The 12,173-nt window shown below is 39.7% G+C and overlaps 1 protein-coding gene across 1 annotated transcript in view; it reads left to right on the top strand.

Annotated features, from left to right (window-relative positions):
* Nucleotides 1-12,173, top strand: part of tyro3 (TYRO3 protein tyrosine kinase) — a 339,850-nt gene that overhangs the window by 177,243 nt on the left and 150,434 nt on the right. The window lies entirely within an intron of this gene.

Below are 12,173 nucleotides of genomic sequence, written 5' to 3' on the forward strand. Positions count from 1 at the left end.
AAGTGTCTCATTGGTGTGAAATCGACTATCTCTTTGGAGTGAAATCAAGTGTCTCATTGGTGTGAAATCGAGTATCTATTTGGAATGAAATCAAGTGTCTCATTGGTGTGAAATCGAATGTCTCATTGGAATGGAATCAAGTGTCTCATTGGTGTGAAATCGAGTATCTCTTTGGAGTGAAATCAAGTGTCTCATTGGTGTGAAATCGAGTGTCTCATTGGAATGAAATCGAGTGTCACATTGGAATGAAATCGAGTGTCACATTGGAGTGTAATCGAGTGTCTCATTGGAGTGAAATCGAGTGTCTCATTGGAATGAAAGCAAGTGTCTCATTGATGTGAAATCGAGTATCTCTTTGGAGTGAAATCGAGTGTCACATTGGAGTGAAATCGAGTGTCTCATTGGAGTGAAATCGAGTGTCACATTGGAGTGAAATCGAGTGTCTCATTGGAGTGAAGTCGAGTGTCTCATTGGAGTGAAATCAAGTGTCTCATTGGTGTGAAATCGAGTATCTATTTGGAATGAAATCAAGTGTCTCATTGGTGTGAAATCGAATGTCTCATTGGAATGGAATCAAGTGTCTCATTGGTGTGAAATCGAGTATCTCTTTGGAGTGAAATCAAGTGTCTCATTGGTGTGAAATCGAGTGTCTCATTGGAATGAAATCGAGTGTCACATTGGAATGAAATCGAGTGTCACATTGGAGTGTAATCGAGTGTCTCATTGGAGTGAAATCGAGTGTCTCATTGGAATGAAAGCAAGTGTCTCATTGATGTGAAATCGAGTATCTCTTTGGAGTGAAATCGAGTGTCACATTGGAGTGAAATCGAGTGTCTCATTGGAGTGAAGTCGAGTGTCTCATTGGAGTGAAATCAAGTGTCTCATTGGAGTGAAATCAAGTGTCTCACTGGAATGAAAGCAAGTGTCTCATTGGTGTGAAATCGAGTATCTCTTTGGAGTGAAATCAAGTGTCTCATTGGTGTGAAATCGAGTATCTATTTGGAGTGAAATCAAGTGTCTCATTGGTGTGAAATCGAGTGTCTCATTGGAATGATATCAAGTGTCTCATTGGTGTGAAATCGAGTGTCTCATTGGAATGGAATCAAGTGTCTCATTGGTGTGAAATCGAGTGTCTCATTGGAATGAAATCGAGTGTCTCTTTGGAATGAAATTGAGTATCTCTTTGGAGGGAAAATATGTGCCGCATTGGTGTGAAATTGAGAGTCTCATTGGAGTGAAATCAAGTGTCTTCTTGGAGTGAATCGAGTGTCTCATTGGTGTGAAATCGAGTATCTCTGTAGGGAAAATATGTGCCGCATTGGTGTGAAATCGAGTGTCTCATTGGAGTGAAATCAAGTGTCTCATTGGTGTGAAATCGAGTATCTCTTTGGAATGAAATCGAGTGTCTCAATGGAATGAAATCGAGTGTCTCATTGGTGTGAAATCGAGTGTCTCATTGGAGTGAAATCGAGTTTCTTATTGGTGTGAAATCGAGTATCTCTTTGGAATGAAATCGAGTGACACATTGGAGTGAAATCAAGTGTCTCATTGGAGTGAAATTGAGTGTCTCATTGGAGGGAAAATATCTGCTGCATTGGTGTGAAATCAAGTGTCTCATTGGAGTGAAATCAAGTGTCTCATGGGTGTGAAATCGAGTATCTCTTTGGAGGGAAAATATCTGCCGCATTGGTGTGAAATCGAGTGTCTCATTGGAATGAAAGCAAGTGCCTCATTGGTGTGAAATCGAGTATCTCTTTGGAGTGAAATCGAGTGTCACATTGGAGTGAAATCGAGTGTCTCATTGGAGTGAAATCGAGTGTCTCATTGGAGTGAAATCAAGTGTCTCATTGGAGTGAAATCGAGTGTCTCATTGGAATGGAATCAAGTGTCTCATTGGTGTGAAATCGAGTATCTCTTTGGAGTGAAATCAAGTGTCTCATTGGTGTGAAATCGAATGTCTCATTGGAATGGAATCAAGTGTCTCATTGGTGTGAAATCGAGTATCTATTTGGAATGAAATCAAGTGTCTCATTGGTGTGAAATCGAATGTCTCATTGGAATGGAATCAAGTGTCTCATTGGTGTGAAATCGAGTATCTCTTTGGAGTGAAATCAAGTGTCTCATTGGTGTGAAATCGAGTGTCTCATTGGAATGAAATCGAGTGTCACATTGGAATGAAATCGAGTGTCACATTGGAGTGTAATCGAGTGTCTCATTGGAGTGAAATCGAGTGTCTCATTGGAATGAAAGCAAGTGTCTCATTGATGTGAAATCGAGTATCTCTTTGGAGTGAAATCGAGTGTCACATTGGAGTGAAATCGAGTGTCTCATTGGAGTGAAGTCGAGTGTCTCATTGGAGTGAAATCAAGTGTCTCATTGGAGTGAAATCAAGTGTCTCACTGGAATGAAAGCAAGTGTCTCATTGGTGTGAAATCGAGTATCTCTTTGGAGTGAAATCAAGTGTCTCATTGGTGTGAAATCGAGTATCTATTTGGAGTGAAATCAAGTGTCTCATTGGTGTGAAATCGAGTGTCTCATTGGAATGATATCAAGTGTCTCATTGGTGTGAAATCGAGTGTCTCATTGGAATGGAATCAAGTGTCTCATTGGTGTGAAATCGAGTGTCTCATTGGAATGAAATCGAGTGTCACATTGGAATGAACTCGAGTTTCTCTTTGGAATGAAATCGAGTATCTCTTTGGAATGAAATCGAGTGTCTCTTTGGAATGAAATTGAGTATCTCTTTGGAGGGAAAATATGTGCCGCATTGGTGTGAAATTGAGAGTCTCATTGGAGTGAAATCAAGTGTCTTCTTGGAGTGAATCGAGTGTCTCATTGGTGTGAAATCGAGTATCTCTGTAGGGAAAATATGTGCCGCATTGGTGTGAAATCGAGTGTCTCATTGGAGTGAAATCAAGTGTCTCATTGGTGTGAAATCGAGTATCTCTTTGGAATGAAATCGAGTGTCTCAATGGAATGAAATCGAGTGTCTCATTGGTGTGAAATCGAGTGTCTCATTGGAGTGAAATCGAGTTTCTTATTGGTGTGAAATCGAGTATCTCTTTGGAATGAAATCGAGTGACACATTGGAGTGAAATCAAGTGTCTCATTGGAGTGAAATTGAGTGTCTCATTGGAGGGAAAATATCTGCTGCATTGGTGTGAAATCAAGTGTCTCATTGGAGTGAAATCAAGTGTCTCATGGGTGTGAAATCGAGTATCTCTTTGGAGGGAAAATATCTGCCGCATTGGTGTGAAATCAAGTGTCTCATTGGAGTGAAATCAAGTGTCTCATGGGTGTGAAATCGAGTATCTCTTTGGAATGAAATCGAGTGTCTCATTGGAATGAAATCGAGTATCTCTTTGGAATGAAATCGAGTGTCACATTGGAGTGAAATCGAGTGTCTCATTGGTGTGAAATCGAGTATCTCTTTGGAGTGAAATCGAGTGTCACATTGGAGTGAAATCGAGTGTCTCATTGGAGTGAAATCGAGTGTCTCATTGGAGTGAAATCAAGTGTCTCATTGGAGTGAAATCGAGTGTCTCATTGGAATGAAAGCAAGTGTCTCATTGGTGTGAAATCGAGTATCTCTTTGGAGTGAAATCAAGTGTCTCATTGGTGTGAAATCGAGTATCTCTTTGGAGTGAAATCAAGTGTCTCATTGGTGTGAAATCGAGTATCTATTTGGAATGAAATCAAGTGTCTCATTGGTGTGAAATCAAATGTCTCATTGGAATGGAATCAAGTGTCTCATTGGTGTGAAATCGAGTATCTCTTTGGAGTGAAATCAAGTGTCTCATTGGTGTGAAATCGAGTGTCTCATTGGAATGAAATCGAGTGTCACATTGGAATGAAATCGAGTGTCACATTGGAATGAAATCAAGTGTCTCACTGGTGTGAAATCGAGTATCTCTTTGGAATGAAATTGAGTGTCTCATTGGAATGAAATCGAGTGTCTCATTGGAATGAAATTGAGTGTCTCATTGGAATGGAATCAAGTGTCTCATTGGTGTGAAATCGAGTATCTCTTTGGAATGAAATTGAGTGTCTCATTGGAATGAAATCGAGTGTATCATTGGAATGAAATTGAGTGTCTCATTGGAATGAAATCAAGTGTCTCACTGGTGTGAAATCGAGTATCTCTTTGGAATGAAATCGAGTATCTCTTTGGAATGAAATCGAGTATCTCTTTGGAATGAAATCGAGTATCTCTTTGGAATGAAATCGAGTGTCACATTGGAATGAAATCGAGTGTCTCATTGGAGTGAAATCGAGTATCTCTTTGGAATGAAATCGAGTGTCTCATTGGAATGAAATCGAGTGTCTCATTGGAGTGAAATCGAGTTTCTCATTGGTGTGAAATCGAGTATCTCTTTGGAATGAAATCGAGTGCCTCATTGGAGTGAAATCGAGTTTCTCATTGGTGTGAAATCGAGTATCTCTTTGGAATGAAATCGAGTGCCTCATTGGTGTGAAATCGAGTATCTCTTTGGAATGAAATCGAGTGTCTCATTGGAATGAAATCGAGTGTCTCATTGGAGTGAATCGAGTGTTTCATTGGTGTGAAATCGAGTATCTCATTGGCGTGAAATCGAGTATCTCTTTGGAATGAAATCGAGTGCCTCATTGGAGTGAAATCGAGTTTCTCATTGGCGTGAAATCGAGTATCTCTGTAGGGAAAATATGTGCCGCATTGGTGTGAAATCGAGTGTCTCATTGGAGTGAAATCAAGTGTCTCATTGGTGTGAAATCGAGTATCTCTTTGGAATGAAATCGAGTGTCTCATTGGAATGAAATCGAGTGTCTCATTGGTGTGAAATCAAGTGTCTCATTGGTGTGAGATCGAGTATCTCTTTGGAATGAAATTGAGTGTCTCATTGGTGTGAAATCGAGTATCTCTTTGGAGGGAAAATATGTGCCGCATTGGTGTGAAATCGAGTGTCTCATTGGAGTGAAATCGAGTGACACATTGGAGTGAAATCAAGTGGCTCATTGGAGTGAAATTGAGTGTCTCATTGGTGTGAAATTGAGTGTCTCATTGGTGTGAAATTGAGTGTCTCATTGGTGTGAAATTGAGTATCTCTTTGGAGGGAAAATATCTGCCGCATTGGTGTGAAATCGAGTGTCTCATTGGAGTGAAATCAAGTGTCTCATTTTTGTGAAATCGAGTATCTCTTTGGAATGAAATCGAGTGTCTTATTGGAATGAAATCGAGTGTCACATTGGAATGAAATTGAGTATCTCTTTGGAATGAAATCGAGTGTCACATTGGAGTGAAATTGAGTGTCTCATTGGTGTGAAATCGAGTATCTCTTTGGAGGGAAAATATGTGCCGCATTGGTGTGAAATCGAGTGTCTCATTGGAGTGAAATCGAGTTTCTTATTGGTGTGAAATCGAGTATCTCTTTGGAATGAAATCGAGTGACACGTTGGAGTGAAATCAAGTGTCTCATTGGAGTGAAATCGAGTATCTCTTTGGAATGAAATCGAGTATCTCTTTGGAATGAAATTGAGTGTCTCATTGGTGTGAAATCGAGTATCTCTTTGGAGGGAAAATATGTGCCGCATTGGTGTGAAATCGAGTGTCTCATTGGAGTGAAATCAAGTGTCTCATTTTTGTGGAATCGAGTATCTCTTTGGAATGAAATCGAGTGTCTTATTGGAATGAATTCGAGTGTCACATTGGAATGAAATTGAGTATCTCTTTGGAATGAAATCGAGTGTCACATTGGAGTGAAATCGAGTGTCTCATTTTTGTGAAATCGAGTATCTCTTTGGAATGAAATCGAGTGTCTCATTGGAATGAAATCGAGTGTCACATTGGAGTGAAATCGAGTGTCTCATTGGAATGAAATCGAGTGTCACATTGGTGTGAAATTGAGTATCTCTTTGGAATGAAATCGAGTGTCACATTGGAATGAAATTGAGTATCTCTTTGGAATGAAATCGAGTGTCACATTGGAGTGAAATCGAGTGTCTCATTGGTGTGAAATCAAGTATCCCTTTGGAATGAAATCGAGTGTCTCATTGGAATGAAATCGAGTGTCTCATTAGTGTGAAATCAAGTGTCTCATTGGTGTGAGATCGAGTATCTCTTTGGAATGAAATTGAGTGTCTCATTGGTGTGAAATCGAGTATCTCTTTGGAGGGAAAATATGTGCAACATTGGTGTGAAATCGAGTGTCTCATTGGAGTGAAATCGAGTTTCTTATTGGTGTGAAATCGAGTATCTCTTTGGAATGAAATCGAGTGACACGTTGGAGTGAAATCAAGTGTCTCATTGGAGTGAAATTGAGTGTCTCATTGGTGTGAAATCAAGTATCCCTTTGGAGGGAAAATATCTGCCGCATTGGAGTGAAATCAAGTGTCTCATTGGAATGAAATCGAGTGTCACATTGGTGTGAAATTGAGTATCTGTTTGGAATGAAATCGAGTGTCACATTGGAGTGAAATCAAGTGTTTCATTGGAGTGAAATCGAGTGTCTCATTGGAATGAAATTGAGTATCTCTTTGGAATGAAATCGAGTGTCACATTGGAGTGAAATAGAGTGTCTCATTGGAGTGAAATCGAGTGTCTCATTGGAATGAAAGCAAGTGCCTCATTGGTGTGAAATCGAGTATCTCTTTGGAGTGAAATCGAGTGTCACATTGGAGTGAAATCGAGTGTCTCATTGGAGTGAAATCGAGTGTCTCATTGGAGTGAAATCAAGTGTCTCATTGGAGTGAAATCGAGTGTCTCATTGGAATGAAAGCAAGTGTCTCATTGGTGTGAAATCGAGTATCTCTTTTGAGTGAAATCAAGTGTCTCATTGGTGTGAAATCGAGTATCTCTTTGGAATGAAATTGAGTGTCTCATTGGTGTGAAATCGAGTATCTCTTTGGAGGGAAAATATGTGCCGCATTGGTGTGAAATCGAGTGTCTCATTGGAGTGAAATCGAGTTTCTTATTGGTGTGAAATCGAGTATCTCTTTGGAATGAAATCGAGTGACACGTTGGAGTGAAATCAAGTGTCTCATTGGAGTGAAATCGAGTATCTCTTTGGAATGAAATCGAGTATCTCTTTGGAATGTAATTGAGTGTCTCATTGGTGTGAAATCGAGTATCTCTTTGGAGGGAAAATATGTGCCGCATTGGTGTGAAATCGAGTGTCTCATTGGAGTGAAATCAAGTGTCTCATTTTTGTGAAATCGAGTATCTCTTTGGAATGAAATCGAGTGTCTTATTGGAATGAAATCGAGTGTCTCATTGGAATGAAATTGAGTATCTCTTTGGAATGAAATCGAGTGTCACATTGGAGTGAAATCGAGTGTCTCATTTTTGTGAAATCGAGTATCTCTTTGGAATGAAATCGAGTGTCTCATTGGAATGAAATCGAGTGTCACATTGGAGTGAAATCGAGTGTCTCATTGGAATGAAATCGAGTGTCACATTGGTGTGAAATTGAGTATCTCTTTGGAATGAAATCGAGTGTCACATTGGAATGAAATTGAGTATCTCTTTGGAATGAAATCGAGTGTCACATTGGAGTGAAATCGAGTGTCTCATTGGTGTGAAATCGAGTATCTCTTTGGAATGAAATCGAGTGTCTCATTGGAATGAAATCGAGTGTCTCTGGTGTGAAATTGAGTATCTCTTTGGAGGGAAAATATGTACCACATTGGTGTGAAATCGAGTGTCTCATTGGAGTGAAATCAAGTGTCTCATTGGAGTGAAATCAAGTGTCTCATTGGAGTGAATGGAGTGTCTCATTGGAGTAAATCGAGTGTCTCATTGGTGTGAAATTGAGTGTCTCGTTGGAGTGAAATCAAGTTTCACATTGGTGTGAATCGAGCGTCTCAGTGGTGTGAAATCGAGTATCTCTTTGGAATGAAATTGAGTGTCTCATTGGTGTGAAATCGAGTATCTCTTTGGAGGGAAAATATGTGCCGCATTGGTGTGAAATCGAGTGTCTCATTGGAGTGAAATCGAGTTTCTTATTGGTGTGAAATCGAGTATCTCTTTGGAATGAAATCGAGTGACACGTTGGAGTGAAATCAAGTGTCTCATTGGAGTGAAATCGAGTATCTCTTTGGAATGAAATCGAGTATCTCTTTGGAATTTAATTGAGTGTCTCATTGGTGTGAAATCGAGTATCTCTTTGGAGGGAAAATATGTGCCGCATTGGTGTGAAATCGAGTGTCTCATTGGAGTGAAATCAAGTGTCTCATTTTTGTGAAATCGAGTATCTCTTTGGAATGAAATCGAGTGTCTTATTGGAATGAAATCGAGTGTCTCATTGGAATGAAATTGAGTATCTCTTTGGAATGAAATCGAGTGTCACATTGGAGTGAAATCGAGTGTCTCATTTTTGTGAAATCGAGTATCTCTTTGGAATGAAATCGAGTGTCTCATTGGAATGAAATCGAGTGTCACATTGGAGTGAAATCGAGTGTCTCATTGGAATGAAATCGAGTGTCACATTGGTGTGAAATTGAGTATCTCTTTGGAATGAAATCGAGTGTCACATTGGAATGAAATTGAGTATCTCTTTGGAATGAAATCGAGTGTCACATTGGAGTGAAATCGAGTGTCTCATTGGTGTGAAATCGAGTATCTCTTTGGAATGAAATCGAGTGTCTCATTGGAATGAAATCGAGTGTCTCATTGGTGTGAAATTGAGTATCTCTTTGGAGGGAAAATATGTACCACATTGGTGTGAAATCGAGTGTCTCATTGGAGTGAAATCAAGTGTCTCATTGGAGTAAAATCAAGTGTCTCATTGGAGTGAATGGAGTGTCTCATTGGAGTAAATCGAGTGTCTCATTGGTGTGAAATTGAGTGTCTCGTTGGAGTGAAATCAAGTTTCACATTGGTGTGAATCGAGCGTCTCAGTGGTGTGAAATCGAGTATCTCTTTGGAATGAAATCGAGTGTCTCATTGGTGTGAAATCGAGTGTCTCATTGGAGTGAAATCAAGTGTTTCATTGGTGTGAAATCGAGTGTCTCATTGGAGTGAAATCAAGTGTCTCATTGGTGTGAGATCGAGTATCTCTTTGGAATGAAATCGAGTGCCTCATTGGAATGAAATCGAGTGTGTCATTGGTGTGAAATCGAGTATCTCTTTGGAGGGAAAATATGTGCCGCATTGGAGTGAAATCGAATGTCTCATTGGAGTGTATCGAGTGTCTCATTGGAGTGAATCGAGTGTCTCATTGGTGAGAAATCGAGTATCTCTTTGGAGGGAAAATATGTGCCGCATTGGTGTGAAATCGAGTGTCGAATTGGAGTGAATCGAGTGTCTCATTGGAGTGAATCGAGTGTCTCATTGGTGTGAAATCGAGTATCTCTTTGGAGGGAAAATATGTGCCGCATTGGTGTGAAATTGAGTATCTCTTTGGAATGAAATCGAGTGTCACATTGGAATGAAATTGAGTATCTCTTTGGAATGAAATCGAGTGTCACATTAGAGTGAAATCGAGTGTCTCATTGGTGTGAAATCGAGTATCTCTTTGGAATGAAATCGAGTGTCTCATTGGAATGAAATCGAGTGTCTCATTGGTGTGAAATTGAGTATCTCTTTGGAGGGAAAATATGTACCACATTGGTGTGAAATCGAGTGTCTCATTGGAGTGAAATCAAGTGTCTCATTGGAGTAAAATCAAGTGTCTCATTGGAGTGAATGGAGTGTCTCATTGGAGTAAATCGAGTGTCTCATTGGTGTGAAATTGAGTGTCTCGTTGGAGTGAAATCAAGTTTCACATTGGTGTGAATCGAGCGTCTCAGTGGTGTGAAATTGAGTGTCTCATTGGAGTAAATCGAGTTTCACATTGGTGTGAATCGAGCGTCTCAGTGGTGTGAAATCGAGTATCTCTTTGGAATGAAATCGAGTGTCTCATTGGTGTGAAATTGAGTATCTCTTTGGAGGGAAAATATGTACCACACTGGTGTGAAATCGAGTGTCTCATTGGAGTGAAATCAAGTGTTTCATTGGTGTGAAATCGAGTGTCTCATTGGAGTGAAATCAAGTGTCTCATTGGTGTGAGATCGAGTATCTCTTTGGAATGAAATCGAGTGCCTCATTGGAATGAAATCGAGTGTCACATTGGAGTGAAATCGAGTGTCTCATTGGAATGAAATCGAGTGTCACATTGGTGTGAAATTGAGTATCTCTTTGGAATGAAATCGAGTGTCACATTGGAATGAAATTGAGTATCTCTTTGGAATGAAATCGAGTGTCTCATTGGAATGAAATCGAGTGTCACATTGGAGTGAAATCGAGTGTCTCTTTGGAATGAAATCGAGTGTCACATTGGAATGAAATTGAGTATCTCTTTGGAATGAAATCGAGTGTCACATTGGAATGAAATTGAGTATCTCTTTGGAATGAAATCGAGTGTCACATTGGAGTGAAATCGAGTGTCTCATTGGTGTGAAATCGAGTATCTCTTTGGAATGAAATCGAGTGTCTCATTGGAATGAAATCGAGTGTCTCATTGGTGTGAAATCAAGTGTCTCATTGGTGTGAGATCGAGTATCTCTTTGGAATGAAATTGAGTGTCTCATTGATGTGAAATCGAGTATCTCTTTGGAGGGAAAATATGTGCAACATTGGTGTGAAATCGAGTGTCTCATTGGAGTGAAATCGAGTTTCTTATTGGTGTGAAATCGAGTATCTCTTTGGAATGAAATCGAGTGACACGTTGGAGTGAAATCAAGTGTCTCATTGGAGTGAAATTGAGTGTCTCATTGGTGTGAAATCAAGTATCGCTTTGGAGGGAAAATATCTGCCGCATTGGTGTGAAATCAAGTGTCTCATTGGAGTGAAATCAAGTGTCTCATGGGTGTGAAATCGAGTATCACTTTGGAATGAAATCGAGTGTCTCATTGGAATGAAATCGAGTGTCACATTGGTGTGAAATTGAGTATCTGTTTGGAATGAAATCGAGTGTCACATTGGAGTGAAATCAAGTGTTTCATTGGAGTGAAATCGAGTGTCTCATTGGAATGAAAGCAAGTGCCTCATTGGTGTGAAATCGAGTATCTCTTTGGAGTGAAATCGAGTGTCACATTGGAGTGAAATCGAGTGTCTCATTGGAGTGAAATCGAGTGTCTCATTGGAGTGAAATCAAGTGTCTCATTGGAGTGAGATCGAGTGTCTCATTGGAATGAAATCGAGTGTCTCATTGGTGTGAAATCGACTATCTCTTTGGAGTGAAATCAAGTGTCTCATTGGTGTGAAATCGAGTATCTCTTTGGAATGAAATTGAGTGTCTCATTGGTGTGAAATCGAGAATCTCTTTGGAGGGAAAATATGTGCCGCATTGGTGTGAAATCGAGTGTCTCATTGGAGTGAAATCGAGTTTCTTATTGGTGTGAAATAGAGTATCTCTTTGGAATGAAATCGAGTGACACGTTGGAGTGAAATCAAGTGTCTCATTGGAGTGAAATCGAGTATCTCTTTGGAATGAAATCGAGTATCTCTTTGGAATGAAATTGAGTGTCTCATTGGTGTGAAATCGAGTATCTCTTTGGAGGGAAAATATGTGCCGCATTGGTGTGAAATCGAGTGTCTCATTGGAGTGAAATCAAGTGTCATTTTTGTGAAATCGAGTATCTCTTTGGAATGAAATCGAGTGTCTTATTGGAATGAAATCGAGTGTCACATTGGAATGAAATCGAGTGCCTCATTGGAATGAAATCGAGTGTCACATTGGAGTGAAATCGAGTGTCTCATTGGAATGAAATCGAGTGTCACATTGGTGTGAAATTGAGTATCTCTTTGGAATGAAATCGAGTGTCACATTGGAATGAAATTGAGTATCTCTTTGGAATGAAATCGAGTGTCTCATTGGAATGAAATCGAGTGTCACATTGGAGTGAAATCGAGTGTCTCATTGGAATGAAATCGAGTGTCACATTGGAATGAAATTGAGTATCTCTTTGGAATGAAATCGAGTGTCACATTGGAATGAAATTGAGTATCTCTTTGGAATGAAATCGAGTGTCACATTGGAGTGAAATCGAGTGTCTCATTGGTGTGAAATCGAGTATCTCTTTGGAATGAAATCGAGTGTCTCATTGGAATGAAATCGAGTGTCTCATTGGTGTGAAATCAAGTGTCTCATTGGTGTGAGATCGAGTATCTCTTTGGAATGAAATTGAGTGTCTCATTGGTGTGAAATCGAGTATCTCTT

Source organism: Heterodontus francisci, chromosome 9 (genome assembly GCF_036365525.1).
Source record: "Heterodontus francisci isolate sHetFra1 chromosome 9, sHetFra1.hap1, whole genome shotgun sequence".
In the NCBI taxonomy this organism is placed as follows: Eukaryota; Metazoa; Chordata; class Chondrichthyes; order Heterodontiformes; family Heterodontidae; genus Heterodontus; species Heterodontus francisci.